The following is a 20,805-nucleotide window of genomic DNA, read 5'->3' as shown; positions in this document are numbered from 1 at the left end:
TCTGGAGGAGATTCGCTAGGGATTGTGTTTTGAAAACTTAAGGAGCAGCTAAAGCTATTTTTTTTGTCATCTGCATACTACCCCTGCTTTTTCCTGAGGGACTAATTGCCGTCATTAACAGCCGTCAATACCCATTGAGTCAATCACCCATCTCCTACTACCTTCCTGGGAAATGTCCACCCTATATATCTTCTTTATTCTTCGGTAAACACTCATAACCTTGTAAGATTGTCTTCCATAAACATGGTTTTAATAATGAGTCCCTAAGTGACTGTAGAGGCCAATTCTGGATCCACACATCCTTCCACAGTGGGGACATTGGTTTCTGGGCAGCATTTGATCACGGTGTGGATTTGCCAAGGATGCCTTCCTCATAGCATGTTTCTCCCTTGAGTCCTGAGTTGAGTGTCTTCAGAGCCCATGACACCTTTCGCAAAGGCTGTTCTCCAACTGGAGCACTCGCAGGCCAGTTGTCAGTGTTTATACTTCATTTTTTAAGATTTGCCTTGAGACAGACTATAAACGTCTTTTGTTGACCACCAGCATTACACTTTCCATTTCCATTTTTAAGTTCAGAATACAGTAGTTGCTTTGGAAGAGGATCATCAGGCATCCGCACAACACGACCAGTCCAATGAAGTTGATGTTGAAGAATCATTGCTTCAACACTGGTGATCTTTGCTTCTTCCAGTACACTGATATTAGTTTGCCTGTCTTGCCGAGTGATGTGTAAAATTTTTCGAAGACACTGTTAAGGTCTGTTGACTTTTGTTTCAGAGTATCTGAAGAAGTGTGCATGCACACAAATGCTTATACCCAGAACAAACGTAGATGGTCTCTAAGGTGCTACTAGACATTTTTTTATTTTATTTTTGAGGAGTAGGGTAATTAGAAAGTTGCAGACTTTCACATTTGCCTCATAGATATGGTGTGAATTGCAGTGGAATGGATTTGTTTTTGCCTGAGTGGATTGTCTAATCCAGGGACACAAAGTGCATTATGAGGAATGAGGATTCACTCTATTCACATACTAAGGGTAATACAGTTGTACCTTGGTTTTCGAACAACATAGTTCTCAAACTCTTTGGTTCCCGAACGCTGCAAACCCAGAAGTGACTGTCCCAGTTTGCGAACTATTTTTGGAAGCCGAACATCCAATGGGGCTTCTGTGGCTTCCGATTGGCTGCAGGAGCTTCCTGCAGTCCGTCAGAAGATGCGCTTTGGTTTCTGAATGTTTCTGAAGTTGAACGGACTTCCGGAATGGATTCTGTTCGACTTCCGAGGTATGACTGTACAGGAGGGTTTTTTTATCTGACTAAGCCTTTAACAAAGTAACCAAGGACCACCTAAGGTCACTCTTTGAACTTGTATACCCCCCTCCTCAGATATGTACCGTATTTTTTGCACCATAACACTCACTTTTTTCCTCCTAGAAAGTAAGGGGAAATGTCTGTGCGTGTTATGGAGCGAATGCCTGCGGGTGGCGGGGGGGATCTGCTGCAGTCGTGAGCAGAGGATCCATGGTTCCCCTTCCTTCCCTCCTCCATGGTTACAAAGCATGGACCCACATGGATCCTCAGGATTTTTGCATTGGGCTACTCCAAACTCACTGTCAGATCACATGTCTGTGGCCACAGCATGAACCACTATTTCGTTTAGAATATTTTTTTTCTTGTTTTCCTCCTCTAAAAACTACGTGCGTGTTATGGTCTGGTGCGTGTTATAGAGCGAAAAATACGGTAGTTTTGACTTGCCTCTTGCTGTTGCCATGCAGGTGTGTGAGGAACGAAGACCTCATTCTCCCCACAAAAAGGGAGGAAAAGTTGGGAGGATGAGGGTATTTTTTGGGGTTTTTGTGCCTGTATATCACCTTGCTAAAAATCTATCTGCTTGCTATATTTTACTATTAACTGTGATGTAACTGGACACCACTTTCAGAAAAGATTGCTCATAGTATTTATTGATGCAAAATTTGTAATTAAAACAGAATCTGAGTAGACATTAGTGTACACCATCTTAAACACTTTCATGTTAATTTTTCCAGATTCGCACCAGTTGTTCTACGATGACTACAGCTGCAATGACACCCATTATGAAATGCAGCATGCCTATTGAAGTAATGACGCGGGCAGCCGACGGAACACTTAGGCCGATGACAATGTGGGTGGAGATGGAGATTGATGTTATGAAACAGGGAACAAACAAGACTCTCCCCAGTCCCTCCCCTGCCCAGATAACTGAGGCTAGCATGCTTGCTCCTTCATCAGCAATGCAGCTGCCTTCACTGAGGCAACCAAATTCTTTGCTTTGCAAGCTCTTTTCTCGTCCATTGGAACCTTTACTGAGACAAAGATGAGCTTGTCTCTCTTTCGAATAGGATTTTGATCCCCCACAGGAACGGGGGGTGGGGAATGGTACCTGAAATGCACACCATGGATCAACGTCTAATGGCCATTTGTCATGGATGCTGTAGTTGAGATTCCTGCATTGCAGAGGGTTGGACTTGATGGCCCTTGTGGTCCCTTCCAACTCTACAATTCTATGATTGTATGGTGTCAGGAATGCTGAGCCTCCACCATCCAGACAAACCAGAATGGATTGGATCAAAAGGTTGCTCAGCATCTCTGACACTCTCGCCTACACATCCCTGATCAATGCTTCTTTGAGCTTTCCTTCTCTCTCTTTAGCGCATCCTTTCTGTTGCCTTTCTATCACTCATTGATGGCACTCTGAATATCCTTCAGGCCTGCAAGAGTTCTGATGCTTCCAGTTCCCTGAGAATCTTTTCCTCCCCCTGTGTACCTTTGCCTTGTGTCAATTATAAATTCATCTGTCACTTTGTCATTTAACTCTTTTGTGGCTGAAAGGATTGTTGACCTATTTGAAGCCGCTCACCTAAGAAATGCTTTCATGATCTCCTCTTTCCACTACAATAAACGCTATGTATCTGCATCATGATTAGATTTTTGGTTCTGTTCATTTTTCATTTCTTTTGCTCATTCCTAGGTTTCACTCCTAGGCATGGGGGGGCATGTCTATCTTAGATACATTATTTCCAATAGGTTTACACTGAGTAGAACTTACCTGGCTACAGCCCTACATCTAAAAAGAACAGCCCCCATATATATTATAAAAGGGTCCTCACCTGTAATAATACAAATCGGAAATGTAGGGAACATAATGTCATGGTTAGTTATTCCAGCAGCAGCAAACACCACTGCAATAAGTATTAGGTAGTTATGATTTTATATATTTGGAGGTGAGGGCAATCTGCCTGCAACATCCATTGCCCATTGATCACCAGGGTTGATTCGGCTGATCTGGCTAGCTAGGCAAGTGTCTCCTCCCTTCCCTCATCGGTCCATGTGCACCCCCCTGTTCAGTTTCAGTTTCTGATTCTCATGAAAACTTACAGATTCTGGCTTCACACAATTAACTCAAGGCAGTGTCAATTTACTCTTGGCAGAAAGCCAAGGTCTGCTTGACCTAGAAACTACTTAAACTGATTGGTTAACGACCAGCACTCAACTCTGTTATCTAGGAATGCTAGCACAGTTTGGTGTTAGGTGTGTTGAAGGAGTAGAAGTGCTGTGTATGGTTAAGAGAGAAAGAAAGAAAGGTTTTATTTGCTTTGCTTTGTATGCAGAAACTCTGCTGGTTTTTTCCCCCTTTTAATAAACCCTGTAAATAGTTATTCTGAGTCTAGCTGACTAGTCATTTCCACCTAAACTAGCTTCTTCGCTGTGCAGGAAAACTCTGCTACGTTTGGGCTACAGCCATTAGGGCTCCGCCTAACACTTCAAAGTTCCATGAGGTTATGGGTACTGTGCTGCCAGCCTGAGTTGTGGTGGTGTCAGCATCAACGGCGTTAGTTCCAGAAGTTGTTGTTCCTGTTGGGGCAGCAGATGGACACTGGCTGGTTCCTGACTGTTGTGAGCTGGTGATGCAGCGGACACAAGGACAACAGCTGCAGCGTGTGTGTGCGGGGTGCTGTGGTTCCTGTTTTCTCTTTCGGTGGTCGTGAGTAGCTGGTTCCGGGTTCCAGGGACATCGCTCTCAAGATGGCCTCACAACCAGTTCAGATGGCTTTCGAGTGTCTGAATGACTCCAATTACTTGCTGTGGTCGGAACGCTTGCAGGCAGTGCTGAGAGGGATCGTCTCTGGCAAGTGGTGAGTAAGTTTCCTGCGAAGCCTGATGATGAAGACCTTGATAAAGACCAAAGAGCAAGGGCCACCATTGTCTTGGGGCTGGAAGATTCCCAGTTGCCGTATGTGAGGGGAATCATGACAGCTAGAGGTGTGTGGCAAGCACTTAAAGAACTCCATGTGCGTGAGACAGCGGTTTCCAAGCTGTTCATTCGTAAGGCATTGTACAAGGCAATGTTACAGCCTGGGGTTACAATGCAGGAACACCTACACAGTTTACAGTTAAAGTTTGCTGCGCTACAGGAAAGAGACTGTGCGTTAGACCAGCAGGAGAAGGTGGCTATTATTTTGAGTTCTCTCCCGGAAAGCTGGGATAATTTAGTTTTGTCTCTAGAGGGCATACAGGAGCGTGATTTATCAGTCAGTTACGTTACTGGGCGTTTGATTGAAGAATGGCAGAAGAGGCAAGAAAGGTCGTTGACTGCAGAGGCTTCTACAGGCGGGCGGTTTGGAAGGAGTTCTCATGCTGTGCCAGAGATGAAGCAAAAGCAGGTTACCGGTGAGGAGTCAGCGTTTGCTGTTAGGCGTTTTTTCCGATGTGGGTCTTCAGCACATCTAAAACGACAATGCCCGGAGTTGGTCAAGTCTCAGTGGCCGGTGCAAGAGCAGAGACGAGATCAGCAGCAGCGTAAAAGGAAATTCTTCAAACGTAAACAGTTGGCTCAGCTGGTGACCGCCGAGGTCAAGATTGCTGATGAGAAACAAGCTGTCTGGGTGGTCGATTCGGGAGCGTCTCGGCACATCGTAAATTCAGATGAATTGTTTGTTTCCAAGAACTCAGCACAGCGCAGCCAGGTGGCTCTAGCAGACGGAAGTACTTCCAAAGTGATTTCGGGGGGTGCAGTTTTTGTTCCTTGTCTTCGTGAATGCCTGCAAAATGTACTTTGTGAGCCTTCATTAAGGAGCAATCTGATGTCTGTAGATTGTTTGCGGAAAGCTGGGTTTAAAGTGTATTTTGAAGGAGACAGTTGCATTATTAAGAAGGCTGGTGAGATTTTAGGCACTGCTAAGTCAGAGGGAGGCTTGTTTTGGCTTAAAGCAGGATCTCAAGTTGCAGCAGTAGTCAGTAAATCTCAGCCTTCAGTGAATAACAAAGCTATACATGACAACTGTGTGCATTTATTGCATAGGAAAATGGGGCATGCTGGCTGGAAAAGTGTACTAAAAATGTCTGAATTGGCTGATGGGGGTAATTTAAAGAGTTGTAACAAGTACCTTGATTGTAATGTTTGTAAAAAGGTTAAAACCCACAGAGTCTCTTACCCCAGAAGTGACAGAGTTAGTGAGTCACCGCTACAGCTGGTTTACATAGACGTAATTGGTCCATTTGCTGTAAGCAGGGGTGGATCACGCTTTTCATTAACAATTGTGGATGGCGCCACGCGTTACTCTTGGGTTTTCCCCATGAAGAATAAGGGTGACGTGTTCACTAAGTTTAAAGGCTGGGTGGCATCTGTGGAAAGATTTCTGTCCATTAAACTCAGAAGGATTCAGACGGACAGAGGTGGCGAGTTTATGTCAAATGCTTTTAGAGATTGGTTACAAAAGCGTGGCATTGGGCATAGGAAAACGAACGCTTTTTCCCCAGAGGAGAATGGCGTTGCAGAACGAAAACACAGATCTTTACAAAATATGATGTTTGCCATGCTTGATGATGCTGATTTGCCCATGTCTTATTGGGGGGAGAGCATGCTCACCGCGTGTTATCTCCAAAATAGGCTCTTTCATCAAACAATAGGTACAACTCCGTACTTTAAATTGTTCCAGAAAACCCCCAAAATTGACCATTTGCATGTGTTTGGATCAAAAGCCTGGGTATTAATTCCAAAACAAATGAGGAAAAAGGGAGATCCTAAGACCAAACAGTTAGTGTTTGTGGGCATTGTGATCTCCAGGAATGCCAATTTTTGTGAACATAGTGGCTGGGAGAGACTACATGCCAATACTGAGGTTTGGTTTGAACCTTCCCAGGAGCTTCATGACTCTGAAGGTAGACACAGAGAATCAGAGTCTGAGGGGGAGGAAAGTTCAGATAAGAGCTCTCAAGAAAGTGGAGTTAGCCAGAGACCAGTTGCTAAGCAACAAAAGAGAGGTCGTAGTTCTGAGGAGGAAAATGGGTCAGAAGAAAAGTTTTCTCCCAGAAGATCTAAACGACAAAACAAAGGAGTGCCTCCGGTGTGTTTTTCTCCAGATACTGCAAATGTGTTTAGTGTAATTGCAGAGCCCAAGAGTTTTCAGGAGGTGTTAAAGTTACCAAAAGAGGAGGCAGAGCTCTGGAAACAGGCAATGGAGGAAGAGATGTCCTCTCTGAATGAGCATAAGGTCTTTACACCAGTAGCAGCGCCTGAGGGGGCAAGGATTGTAGGCTGCAGATGGGTGTACAAACCTAAACCTCTGGTGACAGGAAAGTACAAATACAAAGCTCGTTTAGTGGCTCAAGGATACTCTCAGAGGCCTGGAAAAGATTATGACGAGATTTTTTCCCCTACTGCTAAGGGGGACAATGTAAGGCTGATTTTAACGCTTGGAGCAAAGAGAAAACTCCTGTTGAACCATTTTGATATCCAGACTGCATATTTACATGCATCAATATCAGAAGACCTGTATCTAGCCGAACCGCCTGGTTATGAGACAGGTTCCAATAGAGTGTTAAAATTAAACAAAGCTCTATATGGTCTCAAACAGGCTGCAAGATCTTGGAACAAATGTTTCCATGAGGCCTTAGTGTCATTTGGTTTCAAGCAGAGTACAGCTGACAATTGTGTTTATGTACGTGGTACAGGCAGTGATCAAGAGTTTTGTCTGATTTATGTAGATGATGTATTGTATGCTTGCAAAACAGATAAACAAACTAAAAGGTTTGCCAAGCAATTGTCCAGTAAGTTCAAAATGAAAGACTTAGGCCCGGTTAGGACATATCTAGCGTTGGAAGTGTGCTGGGCCCAAGATGGCAGCTGCCTAATTAGTCAGCAGAACAAAGTTAAACAACTACTGACTACATACAGGATGCAGGATTGCAAAGGGGCAGTGGTGTCTATGGATCCAGGTTTCATAAAAACACTTCATATAGATGAGAGTCCCGAATTTTAACATCCTGATGTATATCATTCTGTAATTGGAAGTTTATTGTATCTAGCACAGTGGTCCAGACCTGATATTAGCTACGCAGTAGGCATATTAAGTAGATTAGTCTCAAAACCCACACTAAATGCCTGGAAAGGGGTAAAACAAGTTCTGAGATACCTCAAACAGACAATTGGCTATGTGTTACAATTAAATTCTTCCGAGGACGAAATATTGAGTTGCTACTGTGATAGTGACTGGGGAAATTTGCCAGATAGAAAATCTGTCACAGGACTAGTCATAATGGTCGGTGGAGCTTTAATCAGCTAGCGGTCACGCAAGCAAGACGTTGTAAGTGTGTCATCAACGGAATCTGAGTACGCCGCATTGAGTGAACTGTGCAACGAGGTGATTTATTTCAAGCATTTGTTAGCAGATTTAAATGTTTGGGCTAAAGCCATTAGGGCTACGCCTGACACTTCAAAGTTCCATGACCCCCTATCAGTACGCCTTTGAGTCCATGCCAATGACTGGGCTCAACAACTGGATCTGCCCCAACTGGGCTAGGTGACTGGAATAAAACTGAAGCGCTACTGGCTTGAATGAGTGTTACAGCTCTCACTCAGCCGTCTAATCTCTACATAGATAACACATCTAAGTGAACTGGACCCACAACTGTGAGTTGTGAGCACCAAACTCAACAGAGTATAAATAAGACGGAAGAAAGCTGTAAAGCATAACTTCTTTTATTTCTAATAGCTACTACAAACTAATACTAAAGTGCTACTGGCTTGAATGAGTGTTACAGCTCTAACTCAGCCATCTAATGTCTACATAGATAACACTCAGACTCCCCATGGAGTCAGGCAGGGGAGGAAGAAGTGAAGAGCAGTTTCCTCCCCCTCCTTTCTGAAAACATCATATCAGGAGATTCTCGCAATGGGAGGGGGTGGAAATATCCACACACACACGCGCACACACGAAGCTGCATGCTAGTTGAAAGAGGATGGCCATCCCAGATAGGAGTGCACCGTTCTTGGGTCAAGGGTATCAAGGGGAAAGAAGGGGTGCTCTCTCTGTCTCTCTCCCTCTGCCGCAGACCTAGAACATGGCTAGGGAAAGATTCCATTCACCCCAGAGACAGGGGGGAAAGGCCAGTTCTCTATGCGTGTGTCAGATGTACATTCCAAACCTGACAGTGCGCTTCATTCAGCCAGGAATGATTGGAAGAAACCCAGAGAGAGTTGCTCATTCTGCCTGGGGACATTGTTCTATGATGAGCACTTTTAACTGGGTGCCTAGTGAAGTACATGACGCAGAGGAGTGATCATCATTTCATGTTTCGCCAGCCTCTCTCAGTGCCATCAGACTTCACAGTGGAACATCAGAGGGTCCTTAAACATGTATTTCAAAGATTTGCAACATGACTGTGAAGAGGTTCTGACGTTTGCTGTCACTCCCTGCTTTGCTCAGCAGCTGAGACACCACACAGAGCTGAGGAGAGGGAGCCGGAAGTGTGGTAAATAAGGATGCTGAGACTGTCCTCTGTAAGTAAGGGCAGCATTTTAGAGCATTGTGGCTGGATCCTGGCAGGAATAACTTTTCTGGGGGGACTGGTGTATCGTTAAGGTATACAGACAAAAAACCCAGGATGCTTTAGAGATAAGTAGGGGGACATTTGTGAGGGAATGTGGAAGAGGAGGAGCAAAAAGAGTCAACCCACAAAAGGAATCTGAGCTATGTCAGCAATAACAATGTGGATGGGAAAGAGGAAGAGTTGTTAGACAGGTTTAGGATTGCCATTGTGTGGACAGGCAGAGTCCCCCAAATCCCTGGGTAGCCCCCGTGTAGAATAACGACTCAAGACAATGTGCTATGGGATTAAAATTGGCCACAACTTTATTATGTTTCAGATGTGGGTAGAGCTTGGCTCATATATTGGGTGTTTATCCTTCCCAGTCCCCCGCCAGGGATATGGGGAACATCAAGGTTATCCAGAGTGTGGGTGTGGGGGGGGGATGGGCTGGCTCTGGAGAACATATGTTCAAGCAGTTACGCTGCCGTCACCACAGGGGAGAGCAATGATGACCTCTTGGCGTATGACCAAAGCCTCCCCTCAAACAACCCCTTTAACAGGGACCCCTGGTATCACTGCTGCAAAGAGAAGGGGGGCGTGAGTCACCGCTACACACCCACCACGATTTAGGGAAGATAGACTAAAGGATTCTGCTCAAGGCATTTATATTAACAGTTACCAAGATTAGAGAAAATGGTGGATTTTTGTTTATTACTGCATTTCTGAATGTACCCCTTTATTCAGCATTTTGGGTCACAGTGCAAAAAAGAATATGAGAGTTGCATCCATCGTGTTTTAAATGTAATCCATTCATTAGCGTGCCTGCAATCTGAAGCCTGAAGAACTGCCATGGAATCTGTTCCAAGAAGCTCCCTTGCATTCCAAACCAAGTTACATGTACATTTTACATTCTAACTCATTGTGGGAGGCTCTGTGTTATTTTTAATTAGTTGGTAGCATTATTGTTTTTCTCATGACTGTTTCAGAGCCAAAATCATTGCTGAATCATGGCAAACATTGCAAAGGAACACTTGATATCTGCCAGCTCAGTGCTATCCAATTCCATGTCTGCGCAATGTGCATATGTATTCAGTGTCTCTTCTTGTTGTGGTTGTTGGGGAGAGATGGGGACTACCACTAGCTTTTGAGGGAGCTGGAAGATAAAGGAGATGATTAGAGAAGCTTCCTTCTTTTCCTTTTTTTCTCTGACTTTCAAGATAAAAAATTCCAACTGTCTATATTAACAAAAACATTGAAAACATAGGGGAACGGACAAGTCTACCATCTTACTTGTGACTGTTACTGTGTGTGTGTGTAATTATGATCTCTTAGAAATAATTTATATGGAAAACATATACCAGGCTAAACATTAGCAGATATCAAGAGAGGCATATATCAAGCAAACTCCAAGGAACATTGCAGATGAGAATACTTATTGTTTTTGAAAATGAAACCCCAGAAACATTGAGATTTTGAATAAAAAAACTGGGCATTTTAAAATCTGAAAACAATGGATGTCACCAGTGCTTTCCCCCCTAAAACAATGTCAAGGGCTACTCTGATTTTCCTACTCGTATTGAAATACTGCCCCTCAATGAGGCCAAACATAGACTTTAAACACAAATTGTTTAGGGGTATGCGTCCCCCTGCGTCCCCCCAGAAAAAAGCACTGCGTGTGACCCATATTTGCGTCCTTTTGTATAATCAAATAACATAAGGGTTGAGACATAGTGGCATTAGTAATTAAGGATATGTGCTTCCAACAAAGGCATCCAACCCGGGACTATAATAATCTATAATGAAATATAAACTCTTGAATGAGATCACACTCTTCCCCCGTGGGGTTAATCATTGAAAGAAAAATGTTTGTGAGATTTCTAGGCATTTCTGCCAAGTGCCCATTAGGAAAGAGCAATGCTGACTCAAGGCAAGTGTCTCCTCCCTCCCTCATCGGTCAATGTGCACCCCCCTGTCAGTACGCCTTTGAGCCGATGCCAAGGACTGGGCTCAACAACAGGATCTGCCCCGGCTGGGCTAGTTGACTGGAGTACTTCCAGAGACCTTCCACTCCTGGAAAGCAGGTCTAAGTGCACTGGACCCAGAACTGTGTGTTGTGAGGATCAAACTCAGCAGAGTATAAGCAACACGGAAGAAAGCTATGAAGCACAACTTCTTTCATTTCTAATAGCTACTGCAAGCTAAAACTGAAGCGCTAATTGCCTGAATGAGTGTAACAGCTCTCACTCAGCCATCTAATCTCTACATAGATAGCGCTCAGACTCCCCACAGAGTCAGGAAGGAGAGGAAGAAGCGAAGAGCAGTTTCCTCCCCCTCGTTTCTGAAAACATCATATCAGGAGATTCTCGCAATGGGAGGGGGTGAAAATATCCACACACACACACACACACACACCGAAGCTGCATGCTTGGTAAAAGTGGATGGCCATCCCAGATAGGAGTGCACCGTTCTTTGGTCAAGGGCATACAATATTTGAATAGAAATAAAGCAAAAAGAAGGGGGGCATCATGCAAGTATACAGGCAAAAAACCCAGGATGGTTTAGAGATAATAGGGGGACATTTGTGAGGGAAAGGGGAAGAGGAGGAGGAAAACGAGTCAACCCACAAAAGGAATCTGAGTTGTGTCAGCAATGACAATGTGGATGGGAACACTACGGCACGGGGACTATCAGTACAGGAGCTAAAAACCAAGACACAGGGATTAGAGGAAGAAAAACAAAGAGGGTTAAGGCAGAAGGGTTGGAATTGAGAAAAGGCCAGGAAAAATTAAAGAGGAGGTGGCGGAGGCTAATGTCTCCCAGGAAGCAGCCAGGGATGCCATTGCGGTTTTGGAAATGTGTCAGAAGGAAATGATTCTCTGTCTTAGATGAATTTCTGAAGAACCAGAGGAAGATATAAGGTCCAAATTGATTAAGGAGTTGCTTAATTAGATAGAGGTACAGGAAGAACTGATGGAAAACCCGATTGATTAAATCTTCTGAATTAAATAAAGCTTTGCAAAGGTGAAAACAAGTTACCAGGAGACTGTCTGGTAATTTTTAATTTATGCCAAATCAGAGACCAAATAATACAAACGGAGTATCAGAATAGATTACAGATAGGGGAGAAAAATAAAATTATTCTAAAAGAAATTCCCGTCCAACTTCTAAAAAAACCAAGCTAATTCCAATTTCTTGACAGATGCTCTGAGAAATAAGCAAATTCCATATAGATCGGAGTTCCTGAAAGGAGTCTCTTTTACATATAAAAACAAGAAACGATGCAGGGATGTATCTGAAGCACAGAAATGTCAGATGAAAAATATAATATAAGAATTAGGAGAAGGCATGCTCGTGACAGGAGCAGAAAGGTGGATAGAGGAATTACCTGAGGATAGCACTGATAAACAGGAAGAAGAGGAAGAGTAACAAACACATAATTAAAGCAGGAATAATATATATATATATTATTTTTCCTCAAATTAAAACAGAATGGCAGATTAAAAATACTAACTTGGAATGAAAATGGCTTAAATAGAAAAATACAAGGAATATTGCAGATGAGAATACTTATTGTTTTTGAAAATAAAACCCCAGAAACCTTGAGATTTTGTTTTTAAAAATTAGGCGTTTTGAAATCTGAAAACAATGGATGTGACCCATATTTGCATTCATTTGTATAATCAGATAATATAAGGGTTGAGACAAGGTGGCATTAGTAATTAAGGATATGTGCTTCCAACAAAGGCATCCAACCCGGGACTATAATAATCTATAATGAAATATGAACTCTTGAATGAGATTACACTCTTCCCCCGTGGGGTTAATCATTGAAAGAAAAATGTTTGTGAGATTTCTAGGCATTTCTGCCAAGTGCCCATTAGGAAAGAGCAATGCTGACTCAAGGCGTGGAAGCCAAAAGCAAATCGTATAAATGCTCCAGACATTTCTGTCTTCCTCACCAGAGTCTTCCAGCTTCCCTTGACTTCGGTTGCTCAGCCTTTCCAGCTCTTGGTAAGTTGTCTTTAAATCAAAGCTTTAATAGGAAAAGGGCACGGTGGCATTCTGTGACTCTGGAGGAGATTCGCTAGGGATTGTGTTTTGAAAACTTAAGGAACAGCTAAGGCTATTTTTTGTCATTTGCATACTATCCCTTGCTTTTTCTTGTAGGACTAATTGCAGTCATTAACAGTCATCAATATGTAGCCTTATTGGAGTTCACCGATTGGGTCTGTGTTGCTCCTGGAGAGGAGGAAGGAAGTCAAATGACACCAAGGGTTGGTACAGAGAAAGAGTTCTTTATTTCTGCTCTCCGGAACAGCAGAAAGGCACTTGCGTGGTCAGTCCACAGCAAGTCCAAAGAAATGAGAAATTTCATGCAGTATATATATCCTCCAGGCACCCTCTCCCTCCTTCCCTAGGAATCCAACCACGTCAGCCTATACACACAGGTTGACATCACATATGTTCCTGCTCCGGTATTCTTAACCAGAAAAGGGTATTCCTTCCTGCACTTCTGACAATAAAAGGGAATTCCTTCCTGTACTTCTGACCATAAAAGCTTCCTGCATCCCATCAGAAGCCAAGCTTTGGTTTCTGAATGTTTCTGAAGTCGAATGGACTTCCGGAATGGATTCTGTTTGACTTCCAAGGTACGACTATGCAGGAGAGTTTTTTTAATCTGACTAAGCCTTTAACAAACTATCCAAAGACCACGTAAGGTCACTAGTCACTCTTTGAACTTGTATACTCCCCTCCTCAAATTTGTAGTTTTGACTCGCCTCATGCTGTTGCTATGCAGAAGTGTGAGGAACGAAGACCTCATTCTCCCCACAAAAAGGAAGGAAAAGTTGGGAGGAAGAGGTTTTTTTTTTTGGTTTTTTGCCTGTATATCTCCTTGTTAAAAATGTATCTGCTTGCTAAATTTTACTATTTACTGTGATGTAATTGGACACCACTTTCAGAAAAGATTGCTCATAGTATTTATTGATGCAAAATTTGTAATTAAAACAGAATCCGAGTAGACATTAGTGTACACCATTTTAAACACTTTCATGTTATTTTTTTCCAGATTCACACCAGTTGTTCTACGATGACTGCAGATGAAATGACACTCATTTTGAATATATACATATCTATTCGAGCAATCATATCTACTCGCTGATGCAACCAAATTCTTTTGCTTACAATCTCCCTTCTCAGCCAGCGACAGTTCCTATACTGAGACGAAGATGAGTTTGTCTCTCTTTCGAATGGGATTGTGATCCCCCACAGGAACGGGGGGTGGGGAATGGTACCTGAAATGCACACCATGGATCAACGTCTAATGGCCATTTGTCATGGATGCTGTAGTTGAGATTCCTGCATTGCAGAGGGTTGGACTTGATGGCCCTTGTGGTCCCATCCAACTCGAGAATTCTATGATTGTATGGGGTCAGGAATGCTCAGCCTCCACCATCCAGACAAACCAGAATGGATTGGATCAAAAGGTTGCTCAGCATCTCTGACACTCTCGCCTACACATCCCTGATCAATGCTTCTTTGAGCTTTCCTTCTGTCTCTCTTTAGCGCATCCTTTCTGTTGCCTTTCTATCAGTCATTGATGGCACTCTGAATATCCTTCAGGCCTGCAAGAGTTCTGATGCTTCCAGTTCCCTGAGAATCTCTTCCTTCCCTTCTGTACCTTTGCCTTGTGTCAATTATAAATTCATCTGTCATTTTGTCATTTAACTCTTTTGTGGCTGAAAGGATTGTCGACCTGTTTGAAGCCGCTCACCTAAGAAATGCTTTCATGATCTCCTCTTTCCACTACAATAAACACTATCTATCTGCATCATAATTATATTTTTTGTTCTGTTCATTTTTCATTTCTTTTACTCATTCCTAGGTTTCACTCCTAGGCATGGGGGGGGGGCATGCCTATCTAAGATACATTATTTCCAATAGGCCTACACTGAGTAGAACTTAGCTGGCTACAGCCCTACATATAAAAAGAACATCCCCCATATATATTATAAAAAGGGTCCTCACATGTAATAATATAAATCAGAAATGTAGGGAACATAATGCCGTAGTTAGTTATTTCAGCAGCAGCAAACACCACTGCAATAAGTATTAGGTAGTTATGATTTTATATGTTTGGATGTGAGGGCAATCTGCCTGCAACATCCATTGTCCCATTGATTGCCAGGGTTCATTCGGCTGACCTGGCTAGTTAGGCAAGTGTCCCCTCCCTCCCTCATTGGTCCATATGCACCCCCTTGTCAGTACGCCTTTGAGTCGATGTCAACGACTGGGCTCAAAAACTGGATCTGACCCGACTGGGCTAGGTGACTGGAGTAGGAGTACTTCCAGAGACCCTCCACTCCTGGAAAGCAGATCTAAGTGCACTGGACCCACAACTGTGAGTGGTGCGCACCAAACTCAGCAGAGTATAAACAACACAGAAGAAAGCTGTGAAGCATAACTTCTTTTATTTGTAATAGTTACTTCAAGCTAAAACTAAAGAGCTACTGGCCTGAATGAGTGTTACAGCTCCCACTCAGCCATCTAATCTCTACATAGATAAAAAGAACAGCCCCCATATATATTATAAAAAATGGTCCTCACATGTAATAATATAAATCAGAAATGTAGGGAAAAAGTATTAGGTAGTTATGATTTTATATGTTTGGATGTGAGGGTGATCTGGCTGCGACTTCCATTGCCCATTGATCGCCAGGGTTGATTCGGCTGATCTGGCTAGCTAGGCAAGTGTCTCCTCCCTCCCTCAACGGTCCATGTACACCCCCCTGTCAGTACGCCTTTGAGTCCATGCCAATGACTGGGCTCAACAACTGGATCTGCCCCAACTGGGCTAGGTGACTGGAGGAGATCTGAAGCGCTACTGGCTTGAATGAGTGTTACAGCTCCCACTCAGCCATCTAATCTCTACATAGATAACACTCAGACTCCCCACAGAGTCAGGCAGGAGAGGAAGAAGCGAAGAGCAGTTTCCTCCCCCTCCTTTCTGAAAACATCATATCAGGAGATTCTCGCAATGGGAGGGGGTGAAAATATCCACACACACCCTGAAGCTGCATGCTTGGTGAAAGAGGATGGCCATCCCAGATAGGAGTGCACCGTTCTTGGATCAAGGGTATCAAGGGGAAAGAAGGGGTGCTCTCTCTGTTTCCGGGCACACGCGCTAAACCCTGTCTGTGGTGCCTACGCCTTTCCCCAAATGATAACACAGGAGATCAGAGTATGGGTTCAAATTGGCCACAACGTTATTGAACTTCAGAAGTGGGAAACTTTGCACAGGCCTTGGCAGGTAGCCCTCTCAGCCCGCCTGGCTGAGGATATGCAGGCAGTTGAGGCCCAGTGAGAGGGGACTGCAAAGTGCAAACTTACACAGCATGCCCTTCCACTGACCTCATCCTGGGAGTCTGACCTACATGTTGCCACTCTAGGGCCAGGGACTCCCGGTTTTGCCCTTTAACGGGCCCTGCAAGTGCCGCCGCATGGGGAGGGAGCATGAATACAAGAATAAGCCAGGGAGAGGAGGGCCAACAAGTCCACAAATTCCCCATTTAGAATGCGATTGCGTATATTCTTTTTAATTCAGATGCCGGGTAGCTGATTCATGGTCTTGACGTTTGACGCCTGCACCTTCCCTTTCGCATCAAGCCCATATTCCCCACATGGCTCTTTGGCCCCAAAGGCACGGCGATGATGCCGGGTGCAACGTTCCCAAATCCAACTAGGCAGGCCAGGGGCCTTGTGGGTAGTAACCCAGTACACTTTGCACCGTTCTTCTGACTCACCACAGGAGGAATCACACGTACCTGAAAGAGCCGTAGAATCTGAAGAGTCCCTCTTGCACTTACGCCCATGCTTCCTCGATCTGCAAGACCTCTTCTTCCTGTGACGTGTTCTGCGCGAATCAGGGCTGGAGGAGCTGTCTGATGAACTTGAAACAGGTGGCCTATGCAATCCCCCCCAGAGCTGCAAAGGTAAGCAGGCAGTGCCTGCTGCCTAGATGGGGCCTGTGCATCCCGCTTGGGTCGGCAGCAGCAGCTTCAACAAACCTCAACAAGAAGCCTCAACAGACAAGCAGGCCGCGGCTGTGGCCTAGTCGGGCCCATCCGCCCTCCCGGGTCGGCAGGCGCCTCCTGCAGGGGCAATTCCGCCCCCCCACACACACACTGCTGAAAAAAGGGACTAGGCCTCGTTTTGCGGCCTAGTACGGCCCACACCGCCCTCCTGGGCCGGCAGGCAGCTGTGGGGGGGAATATACCCCCCCGACACTGAGAAAAGTGAATAGGCCGTGTTTTGCGGCCTAGTCGGGCCCACGCCACCTTCCCGGTGGCCCCCCCCCCGCCGTAAAAGCAAGCAGTCCACGGCTGCGGCCTTCCTGGAGCTCCACCCGCCTGGGTAGAAAGGGGCACCGGGCTGTGGCGCAGCCGGGGTCCACATCACCGCTGGCCATCACAAAAGTCTGGTAGGCCGACCTAGCGGCCTATTCAGGAGCCATGCTGCCAAGGAGGGCGACGCGGGCCCTACTAGGCCGCAAAACGTGGCCTAGTCCTTTTTTCAGCGGAGGGCGGGGGGTGGAATTGCCCCCCTGCCGCTGCCTACCGGCCTCTAGGTGTACGGCCAAAGCCTCCCCTCAAAACAACCCCTTTAACAGGGAACCCTGGTATCGCCGCAGCAAAGGGATGGGGGGGCGTGAGTCATCATTACACCCCACCCCCATTTAGGGAAGATTGACTAAAGGATTCTGGCCAAGGCCTGATACCACCAAAGTTGTGAGGTTTTGCTACAGGAAAGGCATACCTGCCAATGCAGGAGAATCCCTTTCAACAGTGACCATGACATAGCAGCGCCTGCGTACCTGTGGAGAAAAGGTTAACCTGCAAAAGAAGAGGAAGCAAGAGAGAACACTGTACAGAAAGAATCAAGAGAAGGACTGGATAAGGCTGCTATGAGATTGATGCCCATTTCCAGAAGCTTACAAATGGAATTTAGTTTAAGAGGGGGCAGCTGATAGGGAAACCACAAAAAACCATTTCCTCAAATAACTCCCATCTGAGGTTTTCACTAATGGCAATGATGCAGATATTATTAGTGCTCTACTGGAAGTGGGTGATGAACTGATAGTTCTTTCTACTGGGCAGTTCAGTATATCAACCATCTTGAGTCATCCCTCCCTTCTTGGTCTTATGCAGGGGTCAGCAAACTTTTTCAGCAGGGGGCCGCTCCACTATCCCTCAGACCTTGTGGGGGGCCGGACTATATTTTGAAAAATAATAATGAATGAATTCCTATGCCCCACAAATAACCCAGAGATGCATTTGAAATAAAAGGACACATTCTACTCATGTAAAAACATGCTGATTCCCGGACCATTCACGGGCCAGATTTAGAAGATGATTGGGCTGGATCCGGCCCCCGGGCCTTAGTTTGCCTACCCATGGTCTTATGGCTGCACATGAGAAAAAGAGAAAGAGACATTTGCTGATCAAACGCCTAGCCTGTTGGGCTTGGTTGCCTGCAGACAACTACACCCCATTGAGAGTTCGCCTTGGTTCAAATCACAGCCTGGACTCATGTTCTGCATTTCAGCACCTCCTGCTGGGAACAGGACAGTCTGCAGTCTTAAAAGGTTAAAAAGGTAAAGGACTCCTGACAGTTAAGTCCAGTCCGGACGACTCTGGGTTTGCCGCACTCATCTGATTTTACTGGCGGAGGGAGCTGGCATTTGTCCGCAGACCGTTTTTCTGGGTCATGTGGCCAGCATGACTAAGCCACTTCTGGCAAAATCAGAGCGGTGCACAAAAACGCTGTTTACCTTCCCCCTGGAGCGGTACCTATTTATCTACTTGCACTTTTACGTGTTTTCAAGCTAAGTGGCTCGCAAGTGGCGGCAAGGACTGCTTCTGGGATTACCACACACGCGGGAGGCGGCTGGATGACTACTTCACATGGTGGTAATTGATTGACGCAGCCAACATTGGCTCCAGATGTTATACCGAGGCTACTCGATGACACTCCGCCCCCGTAGGACGACAAGCCCCCACAAGGTGAACACAGTGAGCCCAGACCACTGACCGGGTAGCTGACACAAGATGGGGCACAGGATGAGACGCAGCAGGGCTGGCAAGACATCTTGGAGTGATGGAGCTGGGTCTGAAATGACAAGTGACAGGCAAGAGTTAGTGGAAGAAATCAGCTGAGGAAGGGGATGCTGAAGTCCACCCTTGGAGACTTGTGCAACAATGAGGGATGTTGAAGCAGAGGGGAGAGGCCATGGCAAAAGGGAAATTACAGAGGCTAGTGCTTTGTGGAAGAGCTGGTACCTGCCTTTGTGGATGAGATGCCCTATATTAGGAGTGACCCACATGGTGTCCTCTAGATGTTGTTGGCATGCAACTCCCACCAGCCCCAGCTAATGTTGCCAAAGTCTCAGAATGATCTGAGTTGAAGTCCACGATGTTTAATGGACACTGCATTGGGTACCTCTTCTCCTGACTCTCATTAGGTATCTCTTACAAAAGACACTTTACAAATGGCATAGAATGATGCAATATCTAAGTATGTAGGGTGCAGGAAAGAAAAAAAAAGGTGACCACAGCAAATAATCAGATAAGAAAGAGGGACAGGCCATAGCTCAGTGGTAGAGCATCTTCCTTGCACAAAGGAGGTCACAAGTTCAACCCCTGGCATGTCCTGGTAGGGCTGGGTGAGTCTCCTGCCTGAAAGCCTGGAGAGTTAGTGTCCATCCCTTTTCACAGTGCTGACCAAGATGGACCAAGAGCTGGTACCCACCTTTGTGGATGCGAGTCAACCATACCTTTTCCACTTCCTGTTTTGGGTCACTCAGCCTGCAAACATGTGCAGACCATGCAAGTGTCCCTATTTTCCAGAGACAGTCCCGGATGTACAGAAGCCATCCTGGTTTCTGATGTCCCACTTTTCCTTAGGATGTCCCTATTTTCATCTGAGAAATTTTGGAGGCTGTGGAGTTATATTAGCCCCCAAGACAAAGGCATCTGAAGGCATCCCTGTATGGGGACGTTTTCTTAAAATGTTTAATATTTTATTATGCTTCTGTATATATTTGTATCCTTCTAGAGGGGCTGGGGCAACCCAGTCAGACAAGTAGGATTTAGATAGTAAAATTATTACTATTATGCTCTCTCTCTCTCTATCTCTCTCTCTCTCTTGTTAAAAATTGTGGCTCTTACTGTAACAACTTCATGGTGAGTCCTGGCACCTATTTTTACAGAAAGAAAGCACTGGATGTCCCTATTTTCATGGAAATTTTTTTGGAGGGTATGCAGAATCAGAACTACTCTTAGCGAGGGATGGAGAAAGAAATTTGTTTCAGTTTGCAAATAAATGCAATTTTACCTAATTTTTACATTCTGAAACAAAACACGGATGGACATAAAAGGGGCCTGCTATGTCAGGTCAGTTGTATGAAACTGCGAGGAACTAAAGTTATTGGGAAGGTCAGGGAGAGAGAGAGAGAGAGAGAGAATCTGAGAGGAAACAAAAATGAACATATTCCTCCACCCCTTACTAGGATGTGGCTCACACCACTCGACCTAAAATCTGATATTTAGGAACATAAGAAAAACCTGCTGGGTCAGCAAATTGCCCAACACCCTGTTCTCACAATCACCAACTAGCTAGATGCATCTTCAGGAAAACCCAAAAGCAGAACCAGAGGAGGAGAGCAACTCTCCCCTCCTGAGGATTCCAGCCATTGGCATTCAGAAGCATGCAGCTTCCAACCACGGGAGTAGAGAATAGCCATCATGGTTAGTGATTTCATTATTTCACCCACACATACAGAATTAGAATGAATGAAAAGTACTTACCAAGAGCAGTAGCAGAAGACAGAGAGAAGGTGCTTGAGTCTGATGAGATCGGTGTCCTGTGCCATGTGCGTTTATCCAGTTTCTTAGAAAAAGGA

The 20,805-nt window shown here is 45.0% G+C and overlaps 2 long non-coding RNA genes across 2 annotated transcripts in view; one reads left to right on the top strand and one right to left on the bottom strand.

The window, feature by feature from the left end:
• LOC309520746 overlaps positions 1-20,805 on the bottom strand; it is a 153,869-nt gene that overhangs the window by 53,649 nt on the left and 79,415 nt on the right. The gene's annotated exons all lie outside the window — the stretch shown is intronic.
• On the top strand, positions 12,740-14,685 carry LOC309520796. Its single transcript, XR_014214430.1, has 2 exons — positions 12,740-12,857; positions 13,915-14,685. It is a non-coding gene; the product is annotated as an uncharacterized lncRNA (long non-coding RNA).

The sequence above is a fragment of the Podarcis vaucheri genome (genome assembly GCF_965113315.1).
Source record: "Podarcis vaucheri genome assembly, chromosome: 16".
Classification (NCBI taxonomy): Eukaryota; Metazoa; Chordata; class Lepidosauria; order Squamata; family Lacertidae; genus Podarcis; species Podarcis vaucheri.
This window is presented reverse-complemented; position numbering and strand designations above follow the sequence as displayed.